Source organism: Triticum dicoccoides, chromosome 7A (genome assembly GCF_002162155.2).
Source record: "Triticum dicoccoides isolate Atlit2015 ecotype Zavitan chromosome 7A, WEW_v2.0, whole genome shotgun sequence".
NCBI classification, from domain to species: Eukaryota; Viridiplantae; Streptophyta; class Magnoliopsida; order Poales; family Poaceae; genus Triticum; species Triticum dicoccoides.
Window position 1 is genome coordinate 48,491,162 of NC_041392.1, and position 8,421 is coordinate 48,499,582.

Consider the following 8,421-nt stretch of genomic DNA (forward strand, 5'->3'; position numbering starts at 1 on the left):
AAACAAAAATCCCAGCCACAGAAATGCTGACGCGTGGATGCCTATTGGTCCCGGTTGGCGCCACCAACCGGGACCAAAGGGTCTCCTGACTGGGCTCTGCGCACTGCCCACGTGGAGGCCCATCAGTCCCGGTTCTGGATTGAACCGGGACTAAAGGGTCGGGGCATTAGTACCGACACTTTAGTCCGGGACTAAAGGCCCTTACGAACCGGGACTATAGGCCCTTTTTCTACCAGTGTTGTAGGCTTATAGTTAGGCTGAGCAAGCTTTTGTTGTTTGCAAGTTTTTGTAGGTAGCTTACCAGGCTGACCGCTTGGTTAGAGCAGGCTCTTGTTGTTGTTGATATCCTGTGCGGTGGATAGTTTTTCTAGCCCTATCAGTTTCATTAAAATGATCAAATTAGCTTACTTTTTTCCCCTTCAACGAGAAGACCAAGATGACCATATATAGTTCAAGCTCATCTGGCTTCAATTCGGGGTCCTGTATTCCTTATGTTCTTTACTAATGCTACCAAATGTATCAACGATCAAGTTTCAACAAAAAAAGAGTATCGATTATCATGTTATAAGAAGTCGGAGGCCGGTTGTTATCGCTATCCGTCTACCCATACCCAAACCACATGATTCAAGCATGGATGTATGCATAAACCGGGACAGCTGGTTACTAAGCTATATACAATCAACACAAAATAAGACTACTCTACTTGCTTAATTAATTAGTAAATTTAATTATCGGCTGGCCTAAGAACAACACGTATGTACCAATCAATTTGTAATTAGCCACGCAGCTGTAGTTTTGCCAGGGGACATGGACAACCGGCCACCCCCAGGAACCCCGACGCGGCGTCATTGGCGAATTGACGCGTTCATCCTCCAATCCACAAATCACCGCGCGCCACCTCGACACGAGCCTACGTACGCGCCCATGCATGCATCGATCCATGCAAACTGTTGTCCGTCAGCTCTACGTGCGCTAGCTAATCTCGGTTGCTTCATGATGCGGTAGCCCCGCGATTTGTTTGCTTGCGTGTTTCGCTCCTCGGAATCGGCGTCGCCGCGACAGGGCCAGATCAATAGACAATAATAGATCGAGTGTATGTAGAGTATGTGCTTGAGTGTGTTGATGGCGACCGATAAGTCGATGATTTCCCCTAAGAAAAGAAAAGAGCTCGCTCGATGATTAGAACTGGTCGTGAGCATGCAGCAAGATCCAAGGTTTCCGTAGGCGATAACAAAGCAGGTAAACCGTACGTACGTGTGCGTGCGGACTAGTTTAGCATTTCGTCGTGTGTCCCAGCAGCTAGCAGCTAGCGTGCGGAATCGGTCCAAATCTTACTTAGGAGGGCTTCCAAAAAAGAGTATTGTTTAGCTCAGGTTTTGTTTCCTGCGAAAAAGATTGAGTATATTATGGACTCACAGCTGGCCGAGTCTTAACTAATTATTACAGGAAATAATGATGATTACTAGCTCACACACCCAGCTAGGGTCTATCAGAAACATGTAAGAGCATCTCCAGCCGTTGGCCTCCCAGGGGGCGCCTATAATCGCTGCCTGGGGGTGAGCCGGCGCAAAAAATCGGTTTGGGGACGAGTTGGTCCCCAGCCGCCCGCCTCAGGGCCGCTCCAGGCGCGTTTAAAAAAAGCAAAAATATAGCAAAGTTCAGCAAAGTTCGGCATATATTACATAATAGTCGTGGATTTTATTACATAATATATCTAATTAAAAAAACTGGCTGAACGCGGAGTAGTCGCCGTCGTCGCCGTCGTCGTCGTCGTCGGGCTTCTCCTCCTTGACACGGCCATCCCTGGTGGACCCCTAACCGGCGTCGCCAACGCGGACTGGTGGCGGCGGCGCGTCGTCGCTGTCCTCGATGACGATGACGCCTCCTTCATCGCGGCCCCGGCGGCGCTGCACGAATCGCTGCAGGGCGCCGCACTGGCGCTCCCTCGCCATCTTCAGGGAGTCCGCGCGCGCCATTCCATGGCCGCGTCGTCGTCGAGCTTGACGTCGCCGCCATGCTCCTTCTTCACCGCGGGGAGGAGGCCCGGCTCTGTCTTCACCGGCGCGAGCCCCGGCTCCGTCTTTGGCTTGACGAAGCGCGGAGGAGGAGCCGACGAGGAGGCGCGCCGGCCGCCCTCGTTGATGATGATGCCGGCGCTACGAGTGCGCCGGCCGAGCGGCGTCTCCGCCGCGGGCTCGGCCTTGACACCGAGCAGCGCCGGAGAGCCGGAGGAGTGCGATGAAGAGCGTGATGAGGAGGAATAAGAGGATGCGCCGAACCTCCTGGGCAACCATTGCCCGTCGCGTCGGCGGTGAGCCGTGGCCGTGGCGGCCGCCCTCGCCGGGGGGTACGCCAACGGCGGGTTGTTGCCGCCCTCGACTGTGCGGCCGGGGACGCCCCACCACAGGCGGCGCCCCTCGCTGTTCTTCATGTCGCCGACCACCGCCGCCCCGTTGGTGGACGCCAGCCGCTGCTGCTGACGGTGTTGGAAGTACGCCGCCCATGCCGCGTGGTTGTCGGTAGCATACTGGGGGAGGGAGAGCTGGGCGTCGGTGAGGGAGGCGTGCACGACCTCGACCTCGTCGGCGAAGTACGAGGGTTTAGCCACGGTGTCGGGCAACGGGAGAATGGGCACTCCCCCGTTGCTGAGCTTCCAGCCCGTCGGCCCGGCGCACATGTCCGGCGGCGCCGGGATGTTCGCCTGGAACAGGAGACAAGACTCCTGTTCGCGGAGCGAGCGGCGGCTGAAGTCGTTGGCCGCCACCTCATCTCCGGGGAAACGTTCGGTCATCGAGAGAGGGAGGGAGTGGGAGGGCTCAATGGCGGCGCTTGGGAGAGGAAGGGCTCGGCGGCGGCTCTCGGGAGAGGCAGAGTGTTGGGGAACGTAGCAGAAATTCAAAATTTTCTACGCAGCACCAAGATCAATCTATGGAGTAATCTAGCAACGAGGGAAGGAGAGTGCATCTACATACCCTTGTAGATCGCAAAGCGGAAGCGTTCAAGTGAACGGGGTTGATGGAATCGTACTTGTCGTGATCCAAATCACCGATGATCCTAGTGCCGAACGGACGGCACCTCCGTGTTCAACACACGTACAGCCCGGTGACGTCTCCTACGCCTTGATCCAGCAAGGGGAGAAGGAGAGGTTGGGGAAGACTCCATCCAACAGCAGCACGACAGCGTGGTGGTGGTGGAGGAGAGCGGGACTCCAGCAGGGCTTCGCCAAGCACTACGAGAGACGAGGAGGAAGAAGGGTAGGGCTGCACCAACAGGGAGATTCAATCGTGTCTCTGGCAGCCCAAAACCTCAAGTATATATATAGGGGGAGGGGAGGGGCTGCGCCCCTACCTAGGTTTCCACACCTAGGGGTGGCGGCCAGCCCTAGATCCCATCTAGGGGGGCGGCCAAGGGGGGAGAGAGGGGGGCGCACCACTAGGTGGGCCTTAGGCCCATCTGAGCCTAGGGTTTGCCCCCTTCCACTCTTCCTTGCGCCTTGGGCCTTGGTGGGGGGCGCACCAGCCCACCTGGGGCTGGTCCCCTCCCACACTTGGCCCATGCAGCCCTCCGGGGCTGGTGGCCCCACTTGGTGGACCACCGGGACCCTCCCGGTGGTCCTGGTACATTACCGATAAAACCCGAAACTTTTCCGGCGACCAAAACAGGACTTCCCATATATAAATCTTTACCTTCGGACCATTCCGGAACTCCTCGTGACGTCCGGGATCTCATCCGGAACTCCGAAAAACATTCGGTAACCGCGTACATACTTTCCCTATAACCCTAGCGTCATCGAACCTTAAGTGTGTAGACCCTACGGGTTCGGGAAACATGCAGACATGACCGAGACACCTTTCCGGTCAATAACCAACAGCGGGATCTGGATACCCATGCTGGCTCCCACATGCTCCACGATGATCTCATCGGATGAACCACAATGTCAAGGACTTAATCAATCCCGTATACAATTCCCTTTGTCTATCGGTACGATATTTGCCTGAGATTCGATCGTCGGTATCCCGATACCTTGTTCAATCTCGTTACCGGCAAGTCTCTTTACTCGTTCTGTAACACATCATCCCGTGATCAACTCCTTGATCACATTGTGCACATTATGATGATGTCCTACCGAGTGGGCCCAGAGATACCTCTCCGTTTACATGGAGTGACAAATCCCAGTCTCGATTCGTGCCAACCCAACAGACACTTTCGAAGATACCTGTAGTGTACCTTTATAGCCACCCAGTTACGTTGTGACGTTTGGCACACCCAAAGCACTCCTACGGTATCCGGGAGTTGCACAATCTCATGGTCTAAGGAAATGATACTTGACATTAGAAAAGCTTTAGCATACGAACTACATGATCTTGTGCTAGGCTTAGGATTGGGTCTTGTCCATCACATCATTCTTCTAATGATGTGATCCCGTTATCAATGACATCCAATGTCCATGGTCAGGAAACCGTAACCATCTATTGATCAACGAGCTAGTCAACTAGAGGCTTACTAGGGACATGGTGTTGTCTATGTATCCACACATGTATCTCAGTTTCCTATCAATACAATTCTAGCATGGATAATAAACGATTATCATGAACAAGGAAATATAATAATAACTAATTTATTATTGCCTCTAGGGCATATTTCCAACAGTCTCCCACTTGCACTAGAGTCAATAATCCAGTTCACATCGCTATGTGACTAACACTCAAGGTCACATCCCCATGTGACTAACACCCAAAGAGTTTACTAGAGTCAATAATCTAGTTCACATTACCATGTGATTAACACTCGATGAGTTATGGGTTTGATCATGTTATGCTTGTGAGAGATGTTATAGTCAACGGGTCTGAATCTTTCAGATCCATGTGTGCTTTACAAATCTCTATGTCATCTCCCAGATGCAGCTACCACGTTCTATTTGGAGCTATTCCAAATAACTGTTCTACTATACGAATCCAGTTTACTACTCAGAATAATCTGGATTAGTGTCAAAGTTTACATCGGGGTAACCTTTTACGACGAACTCTTTTACCACCTCCATAATTGAGAAAATTCCTTAGTCCACTAGTTACTAAGGATAACTTTGACCGCTGTCCTGTGATCCATTCTTGGATCACTCTTGTACCCCTTGACTGACTCATGGCAAGGCACACTTCAGGTGCGGTACACAGCATAGCATAGTGTAGAGCCTACGTCTAAAGCATAGGGGACGACCTTCGTCCTTTCTCTCTATTCTGCCGCGGTCAGGTTTCGAGTCTTACTCAATGTTCACACCTTATAACACAGCCAAGAACTCCTTTGCCGATCCATTTTGAACTCCTTCAAAATCTTGTCACGGTATGTATTCATTTCAAAGTACTATTAAGCGTTTTGATCTATCCTTATAGATCTTAAGTCTCAATACTCAAGTAGCCTAATCCAGGTTTCCATTGAAAAACACTTTTCAAATAACTCTGCATGCATTCCAGAAATTCTACATCATTTTCGATCAACAATATGTTAACAACGTATACTCATCGGAAATTCTATAGTGCTCCCACTCACTTCTTTGGAAATACAAGTTTCTCATAAACTTTGTATAAACCCAAAATCTTTGATCATCATCAAAGCGTATATTCCAACTCCGAGATGCTTACTCCAGTCCTTAGAAGGATTGCTAGAGCTTTGCATACTTGTTAGCATCTTTCAAGATTGTTAAAACCTTCTGGTTGTATCACATACAACCTTTCCTCAAGAAAATCGTGAGGAAACAATGGTTTTTGACATCCTATCTGCAAGATTTCATAAATAATGCAGTGACTGCTAATATAATTCCAACAGACTCTTAGCATCGCTACGAGTGAGAAAGTCTCATCGTAGTCAACTCCTTGAACTTGTCGGAAAACATCTTAACGACAAGTCGAGCTTCCTTAATGGTGATACTTACCATCATTGTCCGTCTTCCTTTTAAAATCCATATGTACCTAACAGCCTTACGACCATCAAGTAGCTCTTCCAAAGTCTACACTTTGTTTTCATATATGGATCCTCTCTCGGATTATATGGCCTCGAGCCATTTTGGAATCCAGGCCCACCATCACTTCTCCATAGCTCGTAGGTTCATTGTTGTCTAGCAACATGACTTCCAAGACAGGATTACGTACCACTCTGAAGTAGTACGCATCCTTGTCATCCCACGAGGTTTGGTAGTGACTTGATCTGAAGTTTCATGATCACTATCATAAGCTTCCCCTTCAATTGGTGTAGGTGCCACAGGAACAACTCCCTGTGCCCTGCCACACACTAGTTAAAGAGACGGTTCAATAACCTCATCAAGTCTCCACCATCCTCCCACTCAATTCTTTCGAGAGAAACTTTTTCCTCGAGAAAGGACCCGATTCTAGAAACAATCCCTTATTGCTTTCGGATCTGAGACAGGAGGTATACCCAACTGTTTTGGGTGTCCTATGAAGATGCATTTATCCGCTTTGGATTCGAGCTTATCAGCCTGAAACTTTTTCACATAAGCGCCGCAGCCCCAAACTTTTAAGAAATGACAGCTTAGGTTTCTCTAAACCACAGTTCATACAGTGTCATCTCATCGGAATTACGTGGTGCCCTATTTAAAGTGAATGTGGTTGTCTCTAATGCCTAACCCATAAACCATCGTGGTAATTCGATAAGAGACATCATGGTATGCATCATATCCAATAGGGTGCAGTTATGATGTTCGGACACACCATCATACTATGGTGTTTCAGGCTGTATTAGTTGTGAAACAATTTTCACAATGTCTTAATTTTGTGCCAAACTCGTACTTCAGATATTCATCTCTATGATCATATCATAGATATTTTATCCTCTTGTCACGACGATCTTTCAACTTCACCCTGAAATTACTTGAACCTTTCAATAATTCAGACTCGTGATTCATCAAGTAAATATACTCAACATCTACTCAAATCATCCATGAAGTAAGAACATAACGATATCCACTACACGCCTCAGCACTCATTGGACTGCACACATCAAAATGTATTACTTCCAACAAGTTGCTTTCTATTTCCATTTTACTTGAAAACGAGGCTTTCAGTCATCTTGCCCATGTGGTATGATTTGCATGTCTCAAGTGATTCAAAATCAAGTGAGTCCAAATGGTCCATTTGCATGGAGTTTCTTCATGCATATACACCAATAGACATGGTTCGCATGTCTCAAACTTTTCAAAAACGAGTGAGCCCAAAGATCCATCAACATGGAGCTTCTTCATGCGTTTTATACCAATATGACTCAAATTGCAGTGCCACATTTGTGTGGTACTATCATTACTATCTTATACATTTGGCATGAAAATGTGTATCACTACGATCGAGATTCAATAAAGCATTCATTTTAGGTGCAAGACCATTTAAGGTATTATTCAAATAAATAGAGTAACCATTATTCTCCTTAAATGAATAACCGTATTGCGATAGACATAATCCAATCACGTCTATGCTCAATGCAAACACCAATCTCGATGGTAGAGGGAGCGTGCGATGCTTGATCACATCAAGCTCGGGAAAAACTTCCAACACATATCGCCAGCTCACCTTTAGCTAGTCTCCGTTTACTCCGCAACATTTTATTTCGAGTTTACTAACACTTAGCAACCGAACCGGTATCTAATACCATGGTGCTACTAGGAGTACTAGTAAAGTACACATTAACACAATGTATATCCAATATACTTCTATCGACCTTGCCAGCCTTCTCATCTACCAAGTATCTAGGGTAATTCTGCTCCAGTGGCTGTTCCCCTTATTACAGAAGCACTTAGTCTCGGGTTTGGGTTCAACCTTGAGTTTCTTCACTAGAGCAGCAGCTGATTTGCCGTTTCATGAAGTATCCCTTCTTGCCCTTGCCCTTCTTGAAACTAGTGGTTTCACCAACCATCAACAATTGATGCTCCTTCTTGATTTCTACTTTTGTGGTGTCAAACATCGCCAATATCTCAAGGATCATCATATATGTCCCTGATATATCATAGTTCATCACGAAGCTCTAGCAGCTTGGTGGTAATGACTTCGGAGAAACATCACTATCTCATCTGGAGGATCAACTCCCACTCGATTCAAATGATTGTTGTACTCAGACAATCTGAGCACAAGCTCAACAATTGAGCTTTTCTCCCTTAGTTTGCAGGCTAAGAAAATCATCGGAGGTCTTATACCTCTTGACGTGGGCATGAGCCTGAAATCCTAATTTCAGCCCTCGAAACATCTCATATGTTTCGCGACGTTTCAAAACATCTTCGGTGCCTCAACTCTAAACCGTTTAACTGAACTATCACGTAGTTATCAAAATGTGTATGTCAGATGTTCGCAACATCCATAGACGACATTTGAGGTTCACCACACTGAGCGGTGCATTAAGGACATAAGCCTTCTATAAAGCAATGAG